The sequence below is a fragment of the Carassius carassius genome, chromosome 42, assembly GCF_963082965.1.
Source record: "Carassius carassius chromosome 42, fCarCar2.1, whole genome shotgun sequence".
Taxonomy (NCBI): domain Eukaryota; kingdom Metazoa; phylum Chordata; class Actinopteri; order Cypriniformes; family Cyprinidae; genus Carassius; species Carassius carassius.
In genome coordinates this window covers 8,413,255-8,441,027 of record NC_081796.1, presented here as the reverse complement: position 1 = coordinate 8,441,027, position 27,773 = coordinate 8,413,255, and positions in this window count along the sequence as shown.

Below are 27,773 nucleotides of genomic sequence, written 5' to 3'. Positions count from 1 at the left end.
AGACATGCGGTTACTTATAAACTCTTTGCATATGCCCTGTAATCGCCCACGTACTGCTGTGCCTGCACAAAGACTGCACTTTCAAACATTCTTGCGTGTGAGAGAGCATAAACATTTTCAGTGTGTCCGGAAGTCATTTCATTGCAACAGGAAGTTATAGCTCAAATATTCCCCACGTATATGGCTCCTTCCAAACTTGTTTAAAAAGTGAGGTATTTGTTGTTATTCTTTACACTAGGCTTTTTCGTATGTGATCACTCGTGTGTTATTGCCAAATCAGATTTTTTTTTTTTTTTTTTTTTTTTTTTTTACATTTTCTTTCCCGTGTCCTTCGGTTCATTTAGTCAGAATATATGAGGATAATATTTGAGCTATAACTTCCCGTTAGTGGGTGTAATTGTATTTATGTTAAAAAAAAAAAATCATTTTTTTTATTTTATATTATTATTTTTTTTCTCACGTTTTGAAAGGGTAAACTCTGGTTCACACTCCAATACAGTAGGTGGCGATAATGCACCTAACTTTGGTGCTACCGGTTGCAATGAAACGACTTCCGGACACACTGAAAATGTTAATGCTCTCTCACACGTGAGAATGTTTCAAAGTTTTTATATATTTGCACAGATATATAGTGTTTCACTTATACGTACAATACGTACAAACGGCCTCCCATAGATTTTATTTAACACTTAACATGTCTATGTTAGATTTTATTTAACACTTAACATGTCTTTAATCGACAGTTAATAGGAGCCCATCACACATATTTGTGAGGGCAAGGTCTTTTCCCTCGGTGCGGAAAAATGAGGCACCTTACAACATACACGTGCTAAGTGGTACAAACTGCTCAGTTCGCAGAGCAGTGCCACAGTTAAACCAGCTTGCTAAATGTTCATTATGAGTTTATATCAACAATGTACCCTTCCCTGTCTTACTGAAAATAACATGTTGATTTTATCTCATTAACATGTTATCTGTAGTTGATGTAATATCACAAAAGCCTCTTTAATATCTACTCTCAAATATTATCTTATTTCAAATTAGCAAAGCCAGACAGGGCTAGGTGCATGTTGCTATTACTTGTTGATAATGATAGTGTAATGATAGTATTACTATCAGGTAAGTGGTAAGGTAAGTATTAACATTCATATTAAGATAAGAGTTGCTCAGTTCTTGGAGCAGTGTATCCAGGGTTGAGGAAGGTTCTTCAAAATGTAATTAGCTTACAAATCTGTTTAAAATTAACATAATATGGAATCCATACTGTTCAATCTTAATATGAGCTTTTCCACAACCCTGACTTTTTTGTACAATGAGTGTCCAAGATATTATGTATCTTTCAAGTTGTGTTCGCAAGTATCACAGCTGTAAACAACCTACCAGTACCAGCATGTAGCTGTAATATTTTCATGGCAGGTCATTTAAATGCCAGATGTACCTAATTCACTGCACACTCAGTGTGTGTGTGTGTGTGTGTGTGTGTGTGTGTGTGTGTGTATGTATACATGCACACACACACACACACACACACACACACACATATATGTGTGTGTGTGTATATGTGTATATATATGCCATATATTTGTTAATAGCAACTCTGAAGTGTCAAGTGTCTAAAGTTTGATTATCTTTTCAGGTGGATCTGTCACTTGAGCTGCCATTTATAAGGGAGACACAGTGCAACTGCAAAGCTGGCTTGGGACAGTGCAACCATCTCATCGGGCTGCTCTACACTCTCGCTCACTTTGCCAAGATGGGCTACACATCTGTCCCCCCAACAACGAGTAAGACATCACTGCCTCAAGCCTGGCACATTCCATCGAGGGCCCTGGGTGTCAGTCCAAGAACGGTGAGCTCTGTGAGTGTCTCAAAGCTAAAACCTCCGGTGACAAACGCACCTCCGCCAAAGAGGCAACGCTCGTCTGAAGGGGTGATGTCAAACCTGTACTGTCCTGTGCCACTCCTGCTTCCATCGAATGCCTTTGCAGAGAGACTACACCGAAACCTGAGTCAAATAAAAAGCAAGAGTCAGATGTTCAAGCTGCTGGAAGAGAACAGAAAACAGCCTGCTGCTCTTGTCTCTACCGACTTTGGAGACCTTCCTAAGGGATCTGTGCAACCAAAGGAGTGGGAGAACATGAAATGTAAATTGGACAGATTCTTTTTCTCTCACTTTCTGCCATCTTTGTGTAACAAAATCATGTAATACATCACTGATAATCTGTTGTACTTCTATGTACAAAAGTTACCTTTACAAACCTAGAGCAGTGTGCCTATCAATGTTTGTTTGATGTTTTCTGATATTCCGACCTGTTCTGGTATATTAAATTATAAAGTTAAGAAGGACATCATCCATGTGTAATACATTTGTACTTTATTCTTTAGATAGATACACATCCAGTAGCTTATACATACACACACATACATGTAAAACAATCACTCACAGGTATGTAAAAGTAAAGAGCATGAGAAGTGATTATAAGGTCTGACAGGGACTGATCCTGTGATACACTGACCATGATAAGGTGCTATGGTAACAATACAAGTTCACATATTTGTATAGATTCATAAAGAAGAACAATAATGACGGTTAAGGCTTTGTATAGATTCATAAAGAAGAACAATAATGATGGTTAAGGATTTGTATAGATTCATAAAGATGAACAATAATGGTTAAGGATTTGTACAGATTCATAAAGAAGAAGAATAATGGTTAAGGCTTTGTACAGATTCATAAAGAACAATAATAATAATGGTTAAGGCTTTGTGATGATTCATAAAGAACAATAATAATGATGGTTAAGGCTTTGTGATGATTCATAAAGACCAATAATAATGATGGTTAAGGCTTTGTACAGATTCATAAAGAACAATAATAATAATGGTTAAGGCTTTGTGATGATTCATAAAGAACAATAATAATGATGGTTAAGGCTTTGTACAGATTCATAAAGAAGAAGAATAATGATGGTTAAGATTTCAGTTTTAGAGATTTACATAACAGTGGTAGATATTTACATTAACATTACAATTTTAAAAGAGAGGACCTTGAAAGTTAGATAAAAGGGCACAGACGGCCCACAGTTGGTTAACGGAGCCCACCAGTGTCATGGGTAAGACTTTATCAAAAATATGGTACTCTTTAATCCGCCTAATTGCGCGCTCTACATGAATTCGCAGTCTTGCTATCGCTTGAGTCTTTCGTACTTCATCTGCAGTGAAGTGTCCACTTGGGCCTAAAAAAGGAGGCATTACAAGGGAGACCTGTCTTTCAGAGAGAAGGTCCTCGATGAGAAAGCCTTTATCGGCCTTTACCATATCTCCTTCTTCGAGAACAGAAAGGATACCTGATATTTTTGGTTATTTCTTTGTCAGATATTGAACCTGTATATAAATCACTGACAAAAGTCACTTCACCTGAGGGAGCAATGCCTATTAGGCCCTTAAATGTGGTGTTACCTTTGTAGTGTGAATAAATTGCTGAGTTAAGGACCTTGGAGCTAGGTTTCTGTACATGAATTTCAGTGCAATCCAATATAACTCTAGTAGCCGGAAACGTGCATTTAAAACAATCTGGCTTAAGTTCATCCACAGTTTTCCTTGAAGGCCACATTGGAAGTGATCCCAACATAAAATACAAATAATTGACCCAGGTCACACAGATCCTGCTTACTGTTGACTGTGATACATGGAAACGGGTTGCAAGATCGTGCTCAGGAAATCCCTGCCTCAACCTACAAAGAAAAAGAAAAAACTGGTCCATAGTAGACAATTTACAGGCGCTAAAGCCTTGACGAAGTACCTCCCCACTTGAATGTTTAAGTCGCTAAGCCTGACTCCATCCCACCATATTTTCTGCAGTAGGTTGCAGGGCCATAAACACAGCTTTAAATGTATCGTAATCTGGGAACCCTGTATAAAATGATATCTGTTTATCATCACCTTGAAAATTTGAAATCAAAAACTGTTTTTGTTGAAGCTCTAAAATTAAAAGTTCTTGATCACCGATGGTCTTGCGGGCTTCCTCAAGTTGATCTTGAAGTGAGGGAGGCAGTGCAGCATATTCATGGTCTGGGTGCGGAGGGGGTGTCTCTTCACTGGAAGTATAAAATAACATATTGATGGACACATTAGGTGTTTTACAATGATACTCATGTAACAATTTACATCTTTTACGTACCTCAACACATTCACACCATGTCGATCATCCAGATCCATGGAAACATTACTGGAAATCATCAACAGAGAAATACTGTCAATACACACAGTTAATATGCATTACAAACTAGTAACTTAATTCATCTAATGTTAATTACTACCTTGCATTTCTAACAACACTCCTCTCTGATCTGACAGAACTCCATGCAAACACACAGCTCCCTGTTTCAACTTGGTGATGCCAGTCTTGCTTTTCACAAGGCAGTCTGGGAGGAAATGCTCCGAGCACACTTTTGTGTATGTGTTTATCTGCATCAGCAAATAAAATGCAATCATATAAACATTTTTACATGTAATTTTATTGATCAGAATCAATCTGACTCCTGTACATCCTCCTAGCAATGCAAACTGATGTGATGTGTTCCCTAGGTTAGCTTGTGACTAGAAGCTAATACAAACAAGGTCCCTCAGAATATGCTTATACTAGTGAATCTGTGGTGGTAGATTTAAATAACATACTACTAATTTTTGACTAGGCTGTATATTTCAACAACCTGGCTCTCTGCCTTAATCTATCTACTAAAACTTGTTAGTTCTGTCCTAGCCTAGCTAGCGATACAAGCTAACGTATGGAGACGGCTTAGCCTCACAGCACCAGACATAAACTTACCTTAAAATTACGACCAGGATCCCTTCTGATGTTTATTATCCATTGTCGACGTAGTCCCTGATCTTTTGGGAAATGGTAAAATGTTTGTCCTCTATTCGATTTTTTCCTGTGTGATGAACTGCATTTGGGAACACAGCAGTGAGGCGCCATTGCACTGACAGAATTCAGAATTCGCGCTGTGAGTGAGAACTCCTGGAAGTGGTAAGTGTACCCCTCATGCTCGGTGGAACGTTCGAGGTGAATAAGGCGAATTGCAGCCTATTCACACTGCTGTGATAAATAAAAAACACATTTGTAAAAAAAAAAAAAAATAGATTTTTGGCCAGACATTCTTACTGTATGTAAGAGATAATTTAGGTGAAAAAAATAGTGAGAAACTCACAACATTATTCATGATTTGTTTTGAGATATAAGGAGAATGTAGACAAATACTGTAGGTTAACTGTAATTAAGTGTTTGATGAGAGTGTGTATGTGATTGCATTGAGAATGCCTTATTCTCTTTGAGAATTTAGTGCCTATCACCTGCGTTTTGGGTCTCGAGGCTGCCAAGGCAGTTAAGCAGGCCAATCACGGGGATTGTAGGCGGGGCGTGGAAGGAATCTGTCGAGGAATGCTTTTTATTCCAGAATTTCTTTTTGTCCTATTTTTTACAGAATAGGAACAGTGTATAATGTAGGTTTCTACATCATTGGTGAAAGAGGCTCCTGAATTGGTTAAAAGGCACATTTTGTTAGTTGTTAGGCTCTTGTTTGAGCATCCTCTGAGCCTCCTCATCCTCTCAGCGCTTCCTAGAGCTCCGCTTAGACAGAACTATTAGTATTTAGGCACTATTGTGAGCCTCACTAATTTTGTCTAGCGTTTAGTAGTCGGGTCTCCTCTCTTTTTAGAGAGTCGTTATGTTGAGACTTCCACTCTTAAGAGCTCTTCAACTAGGCTGGGTGTTGTTAGGCTTCCTCTTGTCTAATAGTTATTCTGCTGAAGCCTCTTCTCCTCATAGCTCCGCTTAGACAGCACTATTGTTTTTTAGGCTAATTTTTTGTGAGCTTCGCTAATTGTCCTTAGCACTGAGGGTTGTCAGGCCTCCTCCCGCTCTAGAGAGTCGTCATGCTGAGGCCTCCACTCTTAAGAGTTTCTCTAAGAGGACTGAGTGCTAGGCTTCATCTCATTTTAGAGTCATTCTGCTGAAGCCTCTTCTCCCCAGAGCTCCGCCTAGGCAGTAATGAGAGTGTAGGCTCTTCTGTGCTGAGCGTCACTAACTGCCTTTGACGCTGAGTGTGGCTAGGTCACCTATCATTTTAGAAAGTCGTTATGCTAAGACCTCGACTCTTAAGAGCTCCACTACCAGGGTTGAGCGCTGTTAAGTTTCATCTCATTTTAAAGAGTCATGTGATAGAGTCTCTGCTCCCTAGAGCTCCGTTTAGACGGTACTATTGGTATGTAGGCTCCTTTTTGTGAGCCTCGCTAACTGTCTTTAGTGCTGAGCATTGTCAGGCCTAATGCTGAGGCCTTCACTCTTAAGAGCTCAAACTAGGATTGACAGTGTAGGTTTCCTCTCATTTAAGAGAGTCATTCTGATGAAGCGTCCACTCTCCATAGCTCCGCTTGGACAGGTCCTTCTCAAAAAATTAGCATATTGTGATAAAGTTCATTATTTTCCATAATGTAATGATAAAAATTAAACTTTCATATATTTTAGATTCATTGCACACCAACTGAAATATTTCAGGTCTTTTATTGTTTTAATACTGATGATTTGGGCATACAGCTCATGAAAACCCAAAATGCCTGTCTCAAAAAATTAGCATATTTCATCCGACCAATAAAAGAAAAGTGCTTTTAATACAAAAAAGTCAACCATCAAATAATTATGTTCAGTTATGCACTCAATACTTGGTCGGGAATCCTTTTGCAGAAATGACTGCTTCAATGCGGCGTGGCATGGAGGCAATCAGCCTGTGGCACTGCTGAGGTGTTATGGAGGCCCAGGATGCTTTGATAGCGGCCTTAAGCTCATCCAGAGTGTTGGGTCTTGCGTCTCTCAACTTTCTCTTCACAATATCCCACAGATTCTCTATGGGGTTCAGGTCAGGAGAGTTGGCAGGCCAATTGAGCACAGTAATACCATGGTCAGTAAACCATTTACCAGTGGTTTTGGCACTGTGAGCAGGTGCCAGGTCATGCTGAAAAATGAAATCTTCATCTCCATTAAGCTTTTCAGCAGATGGAAGCATGAAGTGCTCCAAAATCTCCTGATAGCTAGCTGCATTGACCCTGCCCTTGATAAAACACAGTGGACCAACACCAGCAGCTGACATGGCACCCCAGACCATCACTGACTGTGGGTACTTGACACTGGACTTCAGGTATTTTGGCATTTCCTTCTCCCCAGTCTTCCTCCAGACTCTGGCACCTTGATTTCCGAATGACATGCAAAATTTGTCCAAAAGTCCAGTGCTGCTTTTCTGTAGCCCAGGTCAGGCGCTTCTGCCGCTGTTTCTGGTTCAAAAGTGGCTTGACCTGGGGAATGCGGCACCTGTAGCCCATTTCCTGCACACGCCTGTGCACGGTGGCTCTGGATGTTTCTACTCCAGACTCAGTCCACTGATTCCGCAGGTCCCCCAAGGTCTGGAATCGGTCCTTCTCCACAATCTTCCTCAGGGTCCGGTCACCTCTTCTCGTTGTGCAGTGTTTTTTGCCACACTTTTTCCTTCCCACAGACTTCCCAATGAGGTGCCTTGATACAGCACTCTGGGAACAGCCTATTCGTTCAGAAATTTCTTTCTGTGTCTTACCCTCTTGCTTGAGGGTGTCAATGATGGCCTTCTGGTCAGCAGTCTTACCCATGATTGTGGTTTTGAGTAATGAACCAGGCTGGGAGTTTTTAAAAGCCTCAGGAATCTTTTGCATCTTTTGTTTAAAGAACCTTTTTATGATATGCTAATATTTTTAGATAGGAATTTTGGGTTTTCATGAGCTGTATGCCAAAATCATCAGTATTAAAACAATAAAAGACCTGAAATATTTCAGTTGGTGTGCAATGAATCTAAAATATATGAAAGTTAAATTTTTATCATTACATTATGGAAAATAATGAACTTTATCACAATATGCTAATTTTTTGAGAAGGACCTGTATATATATATATATATATATATATATATATATATATATATATATATAATTCAGTGTGGTAAAAAAAATGCTCAAGGCACTTCAGTGTCTATAACTTTTAAGGGTCTTCTTTTCAAACACAGAAAACTATGTGTGTAACACTCTAAAATAAGGAACTGTTTACAATTTTATGTTAGGTAGTGCACTTTCAGCTGTGAGTCCCATAATGGGGGGTGCTGGCTAACAGGTTAATAAACTTCTCCAAATTTTGCATGGGGCCTGGTTTTATTGTTGTTTTATCATATGTTGTATGTTTCATGGGGCGATCATAAAAAACGAATCAGATTTTTTTACTCTTTAATTAACTTCATATTATGACTTATTTTCTTCTAGGTGATGTGATCAGCATTATTACATTATTAACACATTATCATACTAGCATGAAGCGGCCACTGAATAAAAATAAGCACTTGCATTTCACATATTTAATACATATAATATGATCGTAGTTTGTGGGTCTTTTTCTGAGAAACATTTCTATGATGGAGATTACAACCACTTAGACTTTTAGTCTGCTCTCCAATAGAGTGTATGTATAGTGAAGGGGCCTAAAGTCAAAGTGTGCGGATAATTAGCTCATTAATTATGTATAGGCACTGCTGCAGATGGACCTCATTAATTGCATGCCGTCAACTTCTTGATTACTGTACCTGGAAGGGAGGTGCTAATGCCATGCATAAGCCATGCATAAGCAGGTAACGCAAACTGTTTTGTCACCGGATGTGTGACAGTGACAAAGGAGTCCGGTGTCACCATAATCTTCACCGTAATTCACCAGAACGTTACGCTAATGGATGCTGATAGCCCTGGAGATGTTTTCGCTACTGAATCACATCGAGATTTGCGTTCTGTCGTGCTATTTGTCTCCACATGTCTCAGTAATGTCTTTCCACGGGCTGAAATTAGGGAACACCCTAGGTGCTTTGCAAAACAACTGACAGGGGGCCCAACCTGTCGCAGGATGGAGAACACATGCATTGAAGAGCTAATGACAAGCAGATTGCCCGCTCTCTTCCTGTGCGCGCCCACCACTCATCTCTCTGTCTCTCTGTCTGTAATTATTAAGACGGAGTTACATGGGACCTATTCATGCTGTTGTCCAACTCTGTGGCAGCAAATTAATCAAATAACTTGCTCCAATTTGCTCTCTCTACAGTTGCCTTTGTTCAAATAAATATTATTAAACATTTTTATTAAAAATAATATATTGGTAAAAAATAAAATGTAATAAAATAGATATAATTAAATATTATCACCTATGAGTATTTGTAATAGTTAAGAGACAGCAAACCCAGATAACGTCATATTTATTCTTTGGCATCAGCTTTAATTCAAATAATTGTTTCTGCATGTACATTTTGTTAGGAAATGGGTGATTCACACACAACCTGTTTGGGTCATATTTCCTCCCAAAGGAAGGAATGAAAGCACGATAAATTATATTTTGCAGATCTGTTTTAGGACCATCTCTCTCTCTCTCTCTCTCTCTCTCTCTCTTAGTTATTGTACTTCGTGTAAGTTAAGCAAAACATAACTTAATAATAAATAAATAAATAAATGAAAAATGATAATAATGTGTTAAAAGTTTTTTTTTCGGTCTATATGTTATTAATGTTTGTTCATATTAGAACATAATTATGCTGCTTTGCCATCACAGGAATACAATATATTTTCGGTTTATTTCAGTATAACAGTTAACATTACATTATGTTGTATGTAATATTGTATTTTTGTAGAGACTACTTTTACAAACATTAAAAAAAATCTTACTGACCCCAAACATTTAAACATTAATCTTTATTTCAGTATTACAATTTAAAAGCACTTTATAACTAAATTATTGTGCATTTAATACAAATGAATTTATTAAATATGTAAAACGTCTATATACATCACAGTAAGTAGACTTTTGAAGATTCTTTGAGTACTTCAGTGTCAAAGTTAAATTATCTTGCATTTCCTGTGAATCAAATCCAGGACTTTAACATCGCTAGCACAATGCTTAAAAAAAGTAGATTCATCTTTTTTAATATATATATATATATATATATATATATATATATATATATATGAAGAGTTCAGATGCAAAAGCCTCTAAGTGCCATCTGAAATTTTCATTTAAAATTAGGATTTTTATCAAGCTCCTATGCTTAGGTTGAGTCATTTTACTTTAAAGCTGCAGTCCGTAACTTTTGACGCTCTAGCGGTTAATAAACAGAACTGCTTGCGTCTTGCGGAAGAACATTGTAGCCGGAGCTACTTCTCTCTGTTTATGTCTATGAAGAATCACAAAGGTAACGGGTTACTCCGCCGCGGTACCCCCGAAGCAATGTAAAATAGTCTGAATATAAACACTTATTATAGATGTACCCTAGTGATTAAGGAAAGGCTAAAAACACGGTTTGGAAAATGGATTCATGGTGTACTCGCTTATTATATACATTTTGTAAATCTTGAACACAAAAAGTTACGGACCGCAGCTCTGATTGGTTGTTTCTTACCAGGAGCGGTGAATTTCTGCAAATGGCAATAGGACCGCTGGGAGGAGCCAGAGGAGCTTGATTTTTTCACAGATTATCTGTCTCATATTCTACTGTCAGGACATAATGACAGGTTTCACAAATACATTTTTACAAAAGTTACCTACTTCAGCTTTAATGGCAATGTGCTGGTCCTTTTCCAGGCTATTAAAGTGAAATAACTGAACATAAATATAGGAGCCTGATAAAAATCCTAATTTTAGATGAAGATTTCGGATGGCACTTAGAGGCTTTTGCATCTGAACTCTTCATATATATATATATATATATATATATATATATATATATATATATATATTCAGCTTAGTCCCATATACAGTACAGAACAAAAGTTTGGACACACCTTCTCATTCAAAGACTTTTCTTTATTTTCATGACCATGAAAATTGTAGAGTCACACTGAAGGCATCAAGGGCTATTTGACCAAGAAGGAGAGTGATGGGGTGCTGCGCCAGATGACCTGGCATCCACAGTCACCGGACCTGAACCCAATCGAGATAGTTTAGGGGTGAGCTGGACCGCAAACAGAAGGCAAAAGGGCCAACAAGTGCTAAGCATCTCTCGGGGAACTCCTTTAAGACTGTTGGAAGACCATTTCAGGTGACTACCTCTTGAAGCTCATCAAGAGAATGCCAATAGTGTGCAAAGCAGTAATCAAAGCAAAAGGTGGCTACTTTTTAGAACCTAGAATATGACATATATTCAGTTGTTTCACACTTTTTTGTTATGTATATAATTCCATATATAATTCCACATGTGTTAATTCATAGTTTTGATGCCTTCAGTGTGAATCTACAATTGTCATAGTCATGAAAATAAAGAAAACTCTTTGAATGAGAAGGTATGTCCAAACTTTTGGTCTGTACTGTACAATTTATGTTTTTTTCTCAAAAACGATCAGCTTTAGTTCTCAACTACAACAGCTGACTAGCGGGCTATGACCAACAAGCTCCGGAGACACTTTCAGGCAACAATGAGCCTGAAAAAGTGCTAGAAAAGCACCCAAAACAGGAAAATAAACACTGGAACGAAGGGGGAAGCTGCCCAGAATCTGCTCTGATATGGGAAGGGTCAAAGGAAGGCACCTGCAGCCCTACCCCCATACTCTGCCAGCCTGTTTGCTTGCATTATTTCTAAAAGCCCTATCTACAAATTTAGGAGACTATTAGTGGACAGTGCACAGAGGCTGCAGGGCCCCGGGCTACAGCGGCACAGCCCCACAACAGAGCTCAATACGACATGACTGCAGAATGGACACGCCTGCCATACAGAAAAGGTTGTGTAAAAGTGTTGCAGTCACACAATGGTTTGAGAAGAGTGAGATACTAGTCTGGATTTGTGTGGAAGACCCTCAGATTGTTCTTGGCAAATTTATTGTTTGCTGTGTTTATAAACCTTGTATCACATTCAACATCTTCATTTTGGTCACTTTTTTATGGTCAGGGTTATGTCAAGATTCTACGGTGGATGGGTAATCAGCAAAAAATATAGTCTTAGCAAGTGAGCAAGAGTTAGTTCACTCACATGCTCTGAAAACATGGCAGCACTATGATTGTTTTTATACACTGCTTGTTTTCAGGCATAACAGGCTGGATGTTAGTTCTATCAGAGATGGATGTTTTTTACAATTTTATCGGAACATATTGCTCATGGTCAGCTGTCAATACAATTGCAGTTCGGAGTTTGAAATCGAGTCCACGTTTAAACTCATATAGACTCTCTCTCTCTCTCTCTCTCTCTCTCGCTCGCTCGCTCGCTCATGATTGTAAAACAGAAGGAACAAAATGGTTGGTCAGTAAGTCCGTGAACATTATTTAAAGATACAGCACAACAGGGATTTGTGAGAATATCAGGTTTTTAATACCAATCTTTCCCACTGTGACCAAACAAAATGAAATTGTTTCCAGGCAACAATTTCAACCGATTATATCTCCCATGCAACCGAGCCTGAAAAAAAGAGTAATGCTAAGACAAAAGTCAATTAGAAATAGAAGCTATATATATATATATATATATATATATATATATATATATACTCACCTTAAGGATATTAGGAACACCTGTTCAATTTCTCATTAATGCAATTATCTAATCAACCAATCACTTGACAGTTGCTTCAATGCATTTAGCGGTGTGGTCCTGGTCAAGACAATCTCCTGAACTCCAAACTGAATGTAAGAATGGGAAAGAAAGGATATTTAAGCAATTTTGATCATGGCATGGTTGTTAGTGCCAGACGGGCTGGTCTGAGTATTTCACAATCTGCTCATTTACTGGGATTTTCACACACAACCATTTCTAGGGTTTACATAGAATGTTGTAAAAAGGGAAAAACATCCAGTATGCGGCAGTCCTGTGGGCGAAAATGCCTTGTTGATGCTAGAGGTCAGAGGAGAATGGGCTGACTGATTCAAGCTGATAGAAGAGCAACTTTGACTGAAATAACCACAGATTGGAAAAACGTTGCCTGGTCTGATGAGTCCCGATTTCTGCTACAACATTCAGATGGTAGAGTCAAAATTTGGCAAAAATATCATGAAAGCAGGGAATAATCCTGCCTCGACTAAACGGTTGAAGCTGGTGGTGATGGTGATGTAATGGTGTGGGGGATATTTTCTTGGCACACTTTGGACCCCTTAGTACCAGTTGAGCATCGTTTAAATGCCACAGCTTTAAAATGCCTTCCAGCAGGATAATGTGCCATGTCACAAAGCTCAAATCATCTCAGACTAGTTTCTTGAATATGACAATGTGTTTACTTTCCTCAAATGGCCTCCACAGTCACCAGATCTCAGTCCAAACGAGCATCTTTGGGATTTGGTGGAACAGGAGAATCGCATCATGGATGTGCAGCCGACAAATCTGCATCAACTGTGTGATGCTATAATGTCAGTATGGACCAAAATCGCTTAGGAATGTTCCAACACCTTGTCTAACCCGGTACTAGCAAAGTGTACCTAATAAAGTGGCCAGTGAGTGTGTGTATATATATATATATATATATATATATATATACATATATATATTGTAGCGGGCTGAAGAATCACACGGCCCGGTGCTCGTCCTCGGAGCTGCGAGATCCTGTTCGCCGGCCGGCTGAGTGCAAGGGGAACTCGGTGTGCGGTGCTCAGGTGGTGGGCTGGTTGGTCACTCGCTTTCTGGAGAGATAAGAGACACAACATTAACTGGCTGTCTTCTGGAGAACTTTCTCACCCGTGTCTTCTCGGGTGCAGCTTTTGTACTCCTCTCTTCAGCGTCTTCAGCTGGGACCGATCAGCCCGCGGTGATTGTGTGCAGGTGGATCTCCTTTGTTGCCAGGGCGATATATATATATAATTTGTAGGTAAATGTACGGAAAAATCAATTAAAGACGTAATCAATCAAACAGACTATAAACGCTTATCAACAATTAGTATATGTTGCAATCAAACTTATAGCAGAATTTGGTAGTTCTGTATGTTGTTTCAGGGTTAGCATCATCTGAGGTCCTCTGAGGGGTTGATATAATCTCTTCTCAGATGTTCTGGATCCAGATTGAAGCTTGTGTAAATCCTAATTACCACGGGTAGTCAATTCAGACATAATTAGCATAGCTGTTGTTCCAACCAAGCAAAATTGATTTGTTTAACCAAAGCTAAATAATAGTAATGTGCATTTGCATCATATATGACTGCAGTGCAAGATTATGAGATGTACTGTATTATTTAAATGCTTGGCCAAAGTCTTTAATCTAGTTTTAACCAGAGAGTGTGTGTCGTAACCCCGAATGTTATCAGGAAGGCTATTCCAGAGTTTGGGAGCCAAATGTGAAAAAGCTCTACCTCCTTTAGTGGACTTTGCTATCAAAGGTCCAGAGTTTTGTGACCTTAGGGAGTGTGATGGATTGTAGTGTTGTAAAAGGCTAGTTAGGTGTGCAGGAGCTAACCCATTAAAAGCTTTATAGGTAAGTGAGACAATTTTGTAACTGATATAGAACTTAATAGGTAGCCAGTGCAGAGAGAGTGTAAAATTTGTGGGAAATTATTATATTTTCTTGACCTGGTAAGGATTGTAGTCACTGCATCTTGGACTACCTGTAGCTTGTTTATTGAGGATGCAGGACCAACCACATTTATAAGTGCATTTCAATAGTCCAAACTAGAGGTCATAATTGCATGAACTAGCTTTTCTGCATCAGAAACAGGTAACATGTTTCTTAGCTTGGCAATATTTCTTAAATGGAAGAATGCTGTTTTTTTAGATTTTTGACTGTAGAAAAAGGTTACAGTGCATCCATCTAGTTGCAAATTGTAATCAAATAGATTCTGTGTACTGTTTTTTTAGTCCAATAAGTATTATTTATTTTATCCGAATTTAATAGGAGACAATTATTGGTCATCCAATATTTTACATTTTTAATGCTCACTGTTAGCTTAAACTGGATTCAAAACTTAATAGGAAGCCAATGCAAACTAATTAAAACTGGGGTGATACTTTCACTTTTTTTAGTCACTGTTAAAAGTCTGGCTGCAGTGTATTGGACCATCTGAAGATGAGATAAACAAGACTGAGTAATTCCTAAATACAATGAATAAAAATAATCCAATCTTATTGAAAAATGCATGAATAATAGTCTCCAGATCTTTAAATGAAAGAAAATATTTAATTTTATCAATAATCCTAAACTGACAAAATTCTGATTTCACGACTGAATTTATTAAATTAAATTCAAAATTATTTGTATAGCACTTTTTACAATACAAATTATTGCAAAGCGACTTTACAGAAAATTAAGTTTCTACAATATTTAGTAGTAGCTTGTCAGTGGTGACTGTCAGTTTATGTGCATATGGCAGAAATATCCGGAAAAATTAAAGACGTAGTCAAAGAGACGATGAACACTATTAACATCAATTTTTATATGATGCAATCACACTTGTAGCAAAATAATTTGGTAGTCATGTATGTTGTTTCAGGGTTAGGATCATCTGAGGGGGTGACATCATCTCTTCTCAGGTGTTCATATGAAAAACAGAGAAACAAATCCCCACATTCCGACAGTTAATAGCAAATCGTTTAACACATTCAAAAGAGCAGATCCTGTACTATACTGAGCTCTGAACCCAGACTGAAACTTGTACAATATATTATTGTTCTTTAAGAAGGAGGAAAGCTGATGGAGGACAACCTTCATGTAAAGTCAAGTCAAGTCACCTTTATTTATAAAGCGCTTTTAACAATACAGATTGTGGAAAAGCAACTGAACAGCACTGAATGGGAAAATAGTATGTCAATAATGCAAAGAGGAAGTTCATCATTAAATCCATTGATGTCATCATTCAGCTGAGTTCAGTTTAAATACTGTCTGTGCAATCAAAAAACTGTGCAATCTGTGACGAGATCCTGAGGCCCATTGTTGTGCCATTCATCCACGACCATCACCTCATGTTGCAGCATGGTAATTCACAGCCCCATGTTGCAAGGATCTGTACACAATTTCTGGAAGCTGAAAACATCCCTGTTTTTGCTTGGCCAGCATACTCTCTGGACTTGTCACCCATTGAGCATGTTTGGGATGCTCTGGATTGGCATATACTACAGCATGTTCCAGTTCCTGCCAATATCCAGCACCTTTGCACAGCCATTGAAGAGGAGTGGACCAAAATTCCACAGGCCACAGTCAACAACCTGATCAACTCTGTGCAGAGGAGATGTTGCAATGCGTGAGGCAAATGGAGCACATTTAGGGGTGGTCTTTTATTGTGGCCAGCCTAAGGCACACCTGTGCAATAATCATGCTGTCTAATAAGCATCTTGATATGCCAAACCTGTGAGGTGGATGGATTATCTCTGCAAAGGATAAGTGCTCACTAACACATATTTAAACAGATTTGTGAACTTCTGAGATCTTTGAGTTAAGCTCATGAAAAATGGGGGTAAAAACAAAATTGTTGCGTTTATAATTTTGTTCAGTTCATAAAATCAGTTTTGTTAGATAGCAATCTTGTGTAAATCAAAGCCATCTTTACAGTTTCCAAGTCCTGGAACAGGGTCTGTGTTGTCATTTCCAAAGACCTGGACTTTGATAGTGATAAACATTCCACTGTTCTCAAGTTAGCAGAGTTAACTCCTTTCTCTGAGAGGAATCCCAACCATCCCTTTGAAACCCAACCAGCACAACTGCACTGTGAGCTCAGCCAAACAGGAACAATCCACAATTGCCCGGAATGCGGAATATTCTCCTGTTAGTATGTGGTTGCACTGGGTCCAAACTGGCGAACCAGCACTGCAAACTCGGGAAGACAGGAACAAGCCATGCCTGCCTGGGATGAGGTACCCACCATTGTCAAGGCCAAGCATTAGAGTTGTTGGAACAAGTATAATCCGCAACCCTCTGAACACAATCGGTGATCATCCTCAAATGGACTGCAACTCAACCACGCTCGCCTAGCTTTTTTCTGAAATTATTTTTTATTAACAGCACAGTCTATTAAACAGCAAGGATCCATCTGCAACAGTGACTTAGGAGGATTAAAAGACCTCCCTTCATATGGATTCCAGGAACATAAATTCTCCACTGAGTCACGGATATCCAATAAAGTTTGACGATCATAAATAAGAACTGTGTGTGTGTGTGTGTGTCTACTTCTAATATACTGTTGTTTTAAAATTCCTAAGAATTAGCCTTGAAATTCAACCTAATCCAGTTGATTTGTAAGAATACTCGCCTGTGCAGTGTTATAGACTAAAGAAAAATTGGGGAATGTCACCGGCAGAACCGGTGTCTGAAGAAAAAAACTACAAACCTATTGGTCCATGTAGCCTGTGACATCATGGGTGGGTGCCAGGCAGTATAAAACAGTGCCTGCTACATTCGTCAGCAACTTAGTTGTCTGAAGGAGACTTGAAACAGGCAGGCTAAAGGCATGGCAAGGGGACACAGCGTCAGCCACCACCAAGTTAGGAACACAGCTATCCCAAATAAATAATATCAGTCAAAACCTAGATGGGAACCCAAGGTGATACTACTTAGAGGCCCATGTAGGGGAGTTAACGCTTAGCTAGAAAACAACTAACCTCAAAAAACTATGCTCTAAAGGTCTTATCAAAGGCTAGTAGACCAAAAGTGTAAATGTAGGCTACACTGCTAGCCTCACATAGCAATTTAGTAAAAATGTTCCCAGAAAATTGCCCAGACCACAGAGAGTGGGCTATCTGCTTACAACCTTAACAGGGGAGATAGCACTGCCTAGACAAAGGTTCAGGGAGACTGCTACTCATAAACCCTAAATAGGGGAGCAATCAATGAGTAGCCATGTTCTTAAAAAAGGGGACTTACTGCAATTGCAAAGTAAAAACATACCTAACCTCAGATAGCTGTGTTTAAAGGTGCTCGTCCTATCATAACCATGGCTTTTATATTACCACACTCAGATGACTATACTAAGCAGGTCCCTAAACAGTGTCAGGGTAGCGAACCACCATTGATATTGACCAGAAGCTCATATGAGGGAAATCGGAGCTTGATGTAAGCAGTGGCCATAGCAGTAAATGGGGAATGGGAAAGGGAGGGAAAATAGCCTTGGGAGAAACCAGGATCAGTCGGGGGGGTTGGGGTGGCAGCTCTCCTCTGACCAGATGAAACCAGCAGTTTAATTCCAGGCCACAGCAAAGTCATTGTCATTGTGTCATTGTGCAGAAGAAGCATCTGTTTCCTGTGGTCTTGTCCCGGTGGTCATCTGAGACAAGGTCTTTACAGGTGATCTGTATCTGGGACTCTAGTTGTCATGGTCTCCGCTGTCAGGACTGTACAGGTCCTTTCTAGGTGCTAACCCACCATCTGGTCTGGATACGTACTGGATCCGAGGGACTGCAGTGACCCTCTGATTTGGAAACAGACTGGATCTGGTGACTATGGTGACCTCAAAATAAGAGAGAAACTCACTAATATTAGCGTAGATACCATTCTTCTAATGATGTAGCAAGTACATCGGGTGTTATGGGAAGTGTTCCTGGTTCCGGTTTACCTAATTAATGCAGCCTAAAAATCCTTTAACAGATTTGAATATTAGAAACATATTAGTGTGTTATGTGTAAGCCAGGTTAAAGAGATGGGTCTTTAACCCTTGTGCATTGTTTAAATTTACTACCCTTTCGTTATGTACATGATGAAAACATCCACTACATTAAACTGCTGTAGAAATGTATCAGATAAATGTTTTTGTTTTTTTTTTTACTTTTTTTTTTACTTTTTTTTGCATAAATCAACTAATCAACCTCTGCCTTTTTCAAAACTACCAAATGTTTTTTTAAAAAAAATCCAAGATTTTAACTCTTTAATTGCCAAGTTTGATGTCACTGATTTTGGGGGAAAAAAACTAACAAAATTACTTATTTTCAATATAAAAGTAATCGTGGCTAGATTTTTCTTTTTACCTTTTATCACAGTCTTGGGCATGTCAAAGACTAGTAACAACATTGGCTTTGATGCATTTTTAGTTTTTGTGATTAGATTTGTCATTAGATTTTAATTTTTTTCTCCCTCATTTGCTGTTTCTGGCTGTTTTTACCCCATTGACTTCCTTTATAACAACATTTTTTTTATTGCAAAGCCATGACACCATAAAATCATGCATTCTTGATGGTTGGTGGTTTTCCCTTTTGGGAGAAGGTAAAACTTTTTATTATTACAGTTGATCACGAGGTGGGATCATTAACCCTTTAGATAGGCCTGTGCAAAAAAAAAAAAAGCTTAGTTTCTGACTTGTATATGGAGCTATACGGTGTATAACAGCATATTATATTGTGTGTGTATGTGTGCGTGTGTGTGTGAGAGGGAGAGAGAGAGAGAGAGAGAGAGAGAGAGAGAACGTGTGAGAGAGTAAGTGCATAAATACACTTACTTTGTTTTTGTTTTACTCCATGTAGTTCTGAGAGCTGAGGTGTACATTTTGATTTCCTCAAATACATCAAGGTAAGCGCGCAAAGGTCTATCTTTCCCTCTCTCTCTCACACACACACACACTTCTGGACCCTTGCAATGGCATATCGTGTCGTCCCTGGAGTCACGCTTCTGGCAGGCTGAAGGAAGTGAGTTGTCTCCACGTTGGTGGAAAACCACACTTTACCGTTTCTCCCAATCCACCCATATACAGGATCCTCTGAATCCTCCTTCAGTGAAAGCTTGAGAGGATCATGAGGGTGCCACAACAAAACAAGGATCTGACTCTCCTGAGTCTGTGGTGTCAGAGGGAGAAGACAATACATCCTGCAGCTTGCTGGAGGGGTAAAGCTGCACAATAATTTCTAAAACTTCGGTACAAGTCAAGCCCTTTCTCATGTTGCTTACTGCTCTTCTCAGCATCAAATGACCAGCAGGGTGGCATGCAAGTGTTTAAATCCACTTGTTTTTCTATGGTCTGTACTTTTCACCATCAAAAGGCAGCATGTGCATAAACGCACTTCTTTTTTCATTGTTTACTCCATGTAGTCCTGAGAGCTAAGATGCTGATTTAGATTTTTTCAGATAAATCAAGGTAACTGCGCAAAGGTCTCTCTCACACTCTCTCTCTCTCTCTCTCTCTCTCTCTCTCTCTCTCTCTCACACACACACACACATGCACACACAGACACACACACTATAATTTGCTGTTATACTCCATATAACTCCATATACAAGCCAGAAACTAAGCTTTTTTTTTTTGCACAGGCCTATCTAAAGGGTTAATGGTCCCACCTAGTGATCAACTGTAAAAAATAACAAATTTTACCTCTTCCCAACAGGAAAAACCACCAACAAGCAAGCATACATGATTATATGGTGTCATGACTTTGAAATCAAAAAATGTCATTATAATGGAAGTCAATAGGGCAAAAACAGCCAGGAACAACAAATGAGGGAGAAAAAATTGAAATCTAATGCTGCACAATGTTGTTACTAATCTTTGACATGCCTAAGACTATGATAAAAGTAAAAAAAAAAAATCCAGTCCACAATCACTTTTTATATTCAAAATAAGTCATTTTGTGTGTGTGTTTTTTTTCCAAATCAGTGGTAATTAAATCAAAACTTGGTAATTAAATAGTTAAAATCTTGGATTTTTTTTTAAACATTTGGTAGTTTTGATCAGGACTGAGGTTGAGTAATAGATTTATGCAAAAAAAAAAAAAAATTAGAAAAAAATATTTATCTGATACATTTTTGCAGCAGTTTAATTTAGTGGATTGTTTTCATCCACGAACATAACAAAAGGGTAGTGAATTTGCCCACAGTGTACTGTGTAATTTCAAAGCATTTTCCCAAAATATGTGTCAAAATAAGATTTGTCACCAAAAATCCATTCCATTTGCTGAAACACAGAGAAAGTTGTGGCCAAATTAAGACTCAACTTTACCCCCTAGTGGATAAAAACATCCCCAACAATGCATAAGGGTTAATCTAGATTTAAACTGCAAGAATGTGTCTGCCTCCCGAACAATGTTAGATAGGTTATTCCAGAGTTTAAAACTGCATTTTTCCATCTCAATGGAATATATACATCTCCAATGGTCATATATATAACGGGACATATATACGTGGCACCACTGCTCGGTAAGCATGCTCAAACGGCTCGCAACCCTCCCTCCCTTCCCATCATAAGCATGAGCATATTACCGTGCACCTTCTGGTTGTCGTCTTTGTTTCAGATCACTAAGGCTTTCAAGTCTTAGCGGACATGGACCTCACTGCTGAGAGACACTCATCTTCATAACCAGCCTACAGGATAGACGTCCCACTGCCACATCTACATGAGTATCACTGGTTGCTTTAAAGACATTATTTAAAGTCTTAATTGTCATGTATTTCCAAACTGATGGTTCCGGTGGGTTACTGTTTAAAGCTTTTGTATGTTCAATTATTTTGGGAGCAAGAACCCCCATAAGGTGCCATACCCCCAAAGATAAATCGTGTTCAATAAACTCAAGTAAACTTGCCAAAGTGGTTCCTGTCTGAAATGCTAGAAACGTGGCTTTCTAAGGAAAGATTGCTATCAAATAGCACACCTAGGTTCCTAACTGTTATACAATTCTTCATCTCCTATAGTAGAGAATGAGTGGAACTGTTCCTCAGTGTATCTATAGTGCACTGTCTGATGCGATAATGTAGCTGATGGCTCCATGGTTACAATTTGATCTCTAATAGTATGGATCTTAGAAGTAAAGTAGTTCATAAGGTCATTACTGCTGTGATATTGGGAAATGTCAACACTTGTTGATGATTTATTTTTCGTTAATTCAGCCTCTGTATTGAATAAATAACTGGGGTTATGTTAGTTTTTTTTTTTTTAAAGAGGCGAAAAGAAATCAGATCTAGCAGTTCTTCATGCTTTTCTGTAGGATAGATTACTTTCCCGCCAAGCAAAACAAAATACCTCTAGTTTTGTTTTCCTCCAGCTGTGCTCCATTTTCCCGGCCTGCTCTCTTTAGGGTGTGACTGTGCTCATTATACCATGGTGCCAGGGCTGCTCTCTTTAGGGTGCGAGTGTGCTCATTATACCATGTTACCAGACTGTTTTCCTTAACCTTCTTCAGCATAAAGGAGCATCTGTATTTAAAATGCTAGAAAAGAGAGAGTCCATAGTTTATGTTACATCATCAAGTTGTTCTGAGGTTTTGGATATGCTAAGGAATTGGGATACATCAGGAAGATTACTTACAAAGCAGTTTTTTTTTTGGTAGAAGTGATGGTTCTGCCATACTTGTAACAAGAAGTAGAATTAACAAAGCATCATGGATGCTGCCCCAGTGTCCTCACAACAAAAAGACCAGTCACTGTTGTCATAACAGTACCAACTCACTTTACTTAGATTGGATAACACTTGAAAAAGGTACCCGTACAACTTGGAACAGGAATGTTGTGGAAGCCCCATACTTCCCGAAGGAAGTTTTAGAAGCACTTATACATATGAATAACCTTTTAGGTGTATATGGAAGATTAGAGGTGAATGTAACACTCTTGGAAATGGCAGAAGTCTGCCAGGGAAACACAGGCTCTGAGGCTATACCATGTACTTAAACATATAGGATCAATTTAGTCTCTGCATATGGAATTCAGCCCTCTACCGGTTCTCAAGGATTCATAGAGTGAGAGCCTGGCACCCAACATTCTGCCACGCCTGACTGCCGAGGGGATGGAGGAGCTCGACAGGGTCTACAGTACGGACTCTCTGGAGTGGTTTTGGATTCATTGAGTGAGGGCCTGGCACCTGACGTTCTGCTACGCCTGACTGCTGAGGGGAAGGAGGAGCTCGACAGTTCAAGTTGAAGTTGAAATATCTTTAATTCCCCAAGGGGCGATTTGGTTCACAACAAGTAGCCAACACGTACACATTCGCACAAAAACACATAAAACCATAAGGAATAGGTAAATAAAAACATAAATACACATGTACCTATACACATGTACAGGGTCTACAGTACGGACTCTCTGGAGCGTTTTAGCAAACCAACACTAAAACGGGCATGTCAGTGCTTCTACCCATTTGAGGTGAGAACACAGGAGGATACCGGCTCAACACAAAGACTATAGAATTTAGTGAACGTGTTGGGGGTCACTCAGCCTGCAGCTCTACAAATATCTGTAAGCAAGGCACCACGAGCAAGCACCCAGGAGGAAGCAACACTTCTAGTAGACCTAACTTGCAACTTGACGGGCAGGGCACAGCCTGCATCCACAATCCAGTGGGGCATCCTCTGCTTAGAGATGGCCTTCCCTTCTGCCGGCCTGCGTAACGGACAAAAAGCTGGTCTGAGGTCCTATAGCTTTGTGTCCGGTCTACGTAGCATCTTAAGGCTCGGACGGGATAGAGCAAAGCTAGGGCTGGGTCTGCCTCTTCTAGGGATAGCACTTGCAGGCTCACCACCTGATCCCTGAAGGGAGTAGTGGGAACTTTGGGCACATAGCCGGGCCGGTGCCGCAGGATTAACTGGGAGTCAGCCGGCCCAAACTCAATGCACGAATTGTCTGCCGAAAATGCGTGTATGTCCCCTACCCTCTAGATGGAGGACAGCAGAGTTTTCATTTAAAGAAACTTTAGCTCAACTCGGTTAGCACTTGTCATTAGCGTTTTCATTCGAATCTAACGCTGTTTTCTTTTCTCCTCTCCTCTCTCTCGCTCCAGTTTTTCACAAGTTCATCAAACAACCGCAGTAAGAATATTTCATCAAACACGGTGAGTAATGGCTTCTCCTGCTATTGTTATTTGCACCTCTTGCCACATGTACAGTTTATCTATCTCCGTCGCTGATGAGGGATTCACATGTGATAAATGCAGGGAAATAGTTAGGCTGACAGAGAAGATTTCAGAATCTTGATTTTCTTGATTTGATCTTCTTGGATATGTCAGCTTTATTACCTACTATTATATTGGAACCTATATTTAACATTTTATAAATTTGTAATCCCACAGTCCTCCCGTTGAGAGTTCAAATAACTCTCACATAATAAAAATTTAAACATTTAAAAGTTAATTCTTGTAACCTGTGATCGTTACAGGCACATAGCACTTGCTCTGTGTTGATTGTCTGTAGTGACGAATGGCATGTTGACATAGAAACAAACATGCAGCTAGGGTCAGTCTAGTTCTTATGGGTAATAATCTTTTCTGGTCGGAATTGTCATTTCCTCGTGATGGGCATGAGTAAGTTGTTGAATAAAACACTTGATACTGTGGATGCATAGATAGTACACCAGTAGTAAGAACAACAGAAGAATTGCTATTTCCTTGATCCACAGCCAGGGTTTACCTGACAGGTTTCCGAACCATGACGAATTGTCTTCAGTCATCTGGTGTAATTTTGATGAAAGTTCTCTGTTGGATAGGTGGATGTGGCATGCAAATGTTCTTTCCAGCAAACAAGGAGTTTCTTGACATATTCATCAGCTCTAAGAATATGTTGTTTCTGGAGTCTATACTTTGTGCGATGTCCATCATGATAACTAGTACGGCAATCTTGATCATGTTGATGGATAACTGAAGTTCCCGTGTATGATTCTCTGCGTTGTGCATTTAATTTATTAATTTTTTTCTTCCGTGACAGTTGGCTCGGTTGTGGGTCTGGTTGTCTTTTAAAAGTGGTGTCGTCATACACAAGTGAGGAGGTTGGTGTGTATGGGCCTCGGGACAGCCATCAAGTGGTATCTTCACAGAGTAAGAAAGAAAACAAACAACGACAGAGCAGCATTTGTTGTAAAAAAAACAAAACTGTAAACACTAGGGTTGTATCCTCTGGTCGATTTGAGTCTGCTATTGTTGTTCCTTTCTTTCCCTGTTTCTTAATTACTGCGACACCTAAAGAATAGTGAGGTAAGGATGGACTAGTAGGTGGGGGAATGCCTAAAAGGGAATCTTCACCGCAGGATTGGCCCCCGAAGCCTGTTGCATTCGGTTCTTTCCTGGGCTCCTCACTGGTCCATGTGTCCTATCCTAACCCTGTAGGTGGAGGAACAACTTTACAGTGTGAAACATGAGTCCATGTTTTCCTTCCCTGACAAAAAACTGCAGCTGCTGTAATCAACATTACTTGATGTGGTCCATGCCACTTAGGCTCTAACGGCTTGTTTCTGAATGACTTTATCATGACCCACTGACCTGGGATGATTGTGTGTCCCCCTTCTGGTGGAGTCTGCCAACACGACTCAACTCTCTCTCTGGCACTCTTTACTGCCTTTGTGAGGTTTTCACAGTAAGTGATCAGGGCATCTGAGGCTATGTGTACATCAGCATTTCTAAGATCAATCACACCTGGCATCTGCATTGGGCGTCCTGTAATAATCTCATGAGGGCTCAGTCCTACTGATCTGTTAGGTGACGCTCTCATACTACATAATACCGTTGGCAGTGCCTCGACCCATGGTACTCCTTCCTGGTGCATTTTGCTTAGCCTGGTTTTTATAGTTCTGTTTGCTCGTTCAACTTGTCCTGATGCTTGTGGCCTATAGGGGCAGTGAAGATTCCACTTAATTTTCAACATTTTAGACACTTCCCTGACTACCTGTCCTGTGAAGTGTGTACCTTGATCTGAGTCAATGCAATCTGGTAATCCCCATCTGGGAATGAAATCAGTGACTAGACATTTAGCAGTATGTGCAGCTGTAGCACGCTCTGTTGGATAAGCTTCTAGCCATCTAGAGAACTTGTCCAATGCTACCAAAACATCAGTTTTTCCCTTACAAGGAGCCAATGATATGTAATCAACTTGCAGGTGACGAAATGGTCCTGGTGGAGCTGGAGTATGTGTTGCTGCTGTAGCTGCTGTTGGCACATCATTATTTTTTTGACATGTAACACATCTCTTGACTGTTTCGGTTGCTACATTTCTGAATTTTGGATTCCACCATTGATTTGAGAACCTGTGATTCATCGTTGCTGGACCACTGTGACCCAAATTGTGTATTTGTTGAGCCAAATATGGCAGCAGTGATTCGGGAGCGACATACTTCCCCTCTTTGGTCCAGCATCCAGATGAATCCACTGTGGTCCCTTTGTCTAACCATGTCCATGCTTCATATAGAGGAGCGTCTTTGTACAGATCAATAATTGATTTAGGAGGCAGAATTGTCTTCTGTGCTATACTATCTGAACACACTTGTACAGTTGCATAGGAACAAGCCTGTTTAGCAGCTACATCAGCAAGAGTATTACCTTTAGCTTCTGCAGTGTTAGTTGTGAGATGTGCTTTCACTTTGATCACAGCTAATTTCTTTGGAAGTTTCATGGAAAACAATAAATCTTTTACTAATCCAGCATGCTTGATGGGGGATCCAGCAGAAGTTAGAAACTGTCTAGTTTGCCAAATGACACCAAAATCATGAACCACCCCAAAAGCATATCTGGAATCAGTGTACAACCCGAATTCCGGAAAAGTTGGGACGTTTTTTAAATTTTAATAAAATGAAAACTAAAAGACTTTCAAATCACATGAGCCAATATTTTATTCACAATAGAACATAGAAAACATAGCAAATGTTTAAACTGAGAAAGTTTACAATTTTATGCACAAAATGAGTTCATTTCAATTTTGATTTCTGCTACAGGTCTCAAAATAGTTGGGACGGGGCATGTTTACCATGGTGTAGCATCTCCTTTTCTTTTCAAAACAGTTTGAAGACGTCTGGGCATTGAGGCTATGAGTTGCTGGAGTTTTGCTGTTGGAATTTGGTCCCATTCTTGCCTTATATAGATTTCCAGCTGCTGAAGAGTTCGTGGTCGTCTTTGACGTATTTTTCGTTTAATGATGCGCCAAATGTTCTCTATAGGTGAAAGATCTGGACTGCAGGCAGGCCAGGTTACACCCGGACTCTTCTACGACGAAGCCATGCTGTTGTTATAGCTGCAGTATGTGGTTTTGCATTGTCCTGCTGAAATAAACACGGCCTTCCCTGAAATAGACGTTGTTTGGAGGGAAGCATATGTTGCTCTAAAACCTTTATATACCTTTCAGCATTCACAGAGCCTTCCAAAACATGCAAGCTGCCCATACCGTATGCACATATGCACCCCCATACCATCAGAGATGCTGGCTTTTGAACTGAACGCTGATAACATGCTGGAAGGTCTCCCTCCTCTTTAGCCCGGAGGACACGGCGTCCGTGATTTCCAACAAGAATGTCAAATTTGGACTTGTCTGACTATAAAACACTATTCCACTTTGAAATAGTCCATTTTAAATGAGCCTTGGCCCACAGGACACGACGGCGCTTCTGGACCATGTTCACATATGGCTTCCTTTTTGCATGATAGAGCTTTAGTTGGCATCTGCTGATGGCACGGCGGATTGTGTTTACTGACAGTGGTTTCTGAAAGTATTCCTGGGCCTATTTTGTAATGTCATTGACACAATCATGCCGATGAGTGATGCAGTGTCGTCTGAGAGCCCGAAGACCACGGGCATCCAATAAAGGTCTCCGGCCTGGTCCCTTACGCACAGAGATTTCTCCAGTTTCTCTGAATCTTTTGATGATGTTATGCACTGTAGATGATGAGATTTGCAAAGCCTTTGCAATTTGACGTTGAGGAACATTGTTTTTAAAGTTTTCCACAATTTTTTTACGCAGTCTTTCACAGATTGGAGAGCCTCTGCCCATCTTTACTTCTGAGAGACTCTGCTTCTCTAAGACAAAGCTTTTATAGCTAATCATGTTACAGACCTGATATCAATTAACTTAATTAATCACTAGATGTTCTCCCAGCTGAATCTTTTCAAAACTGCTTG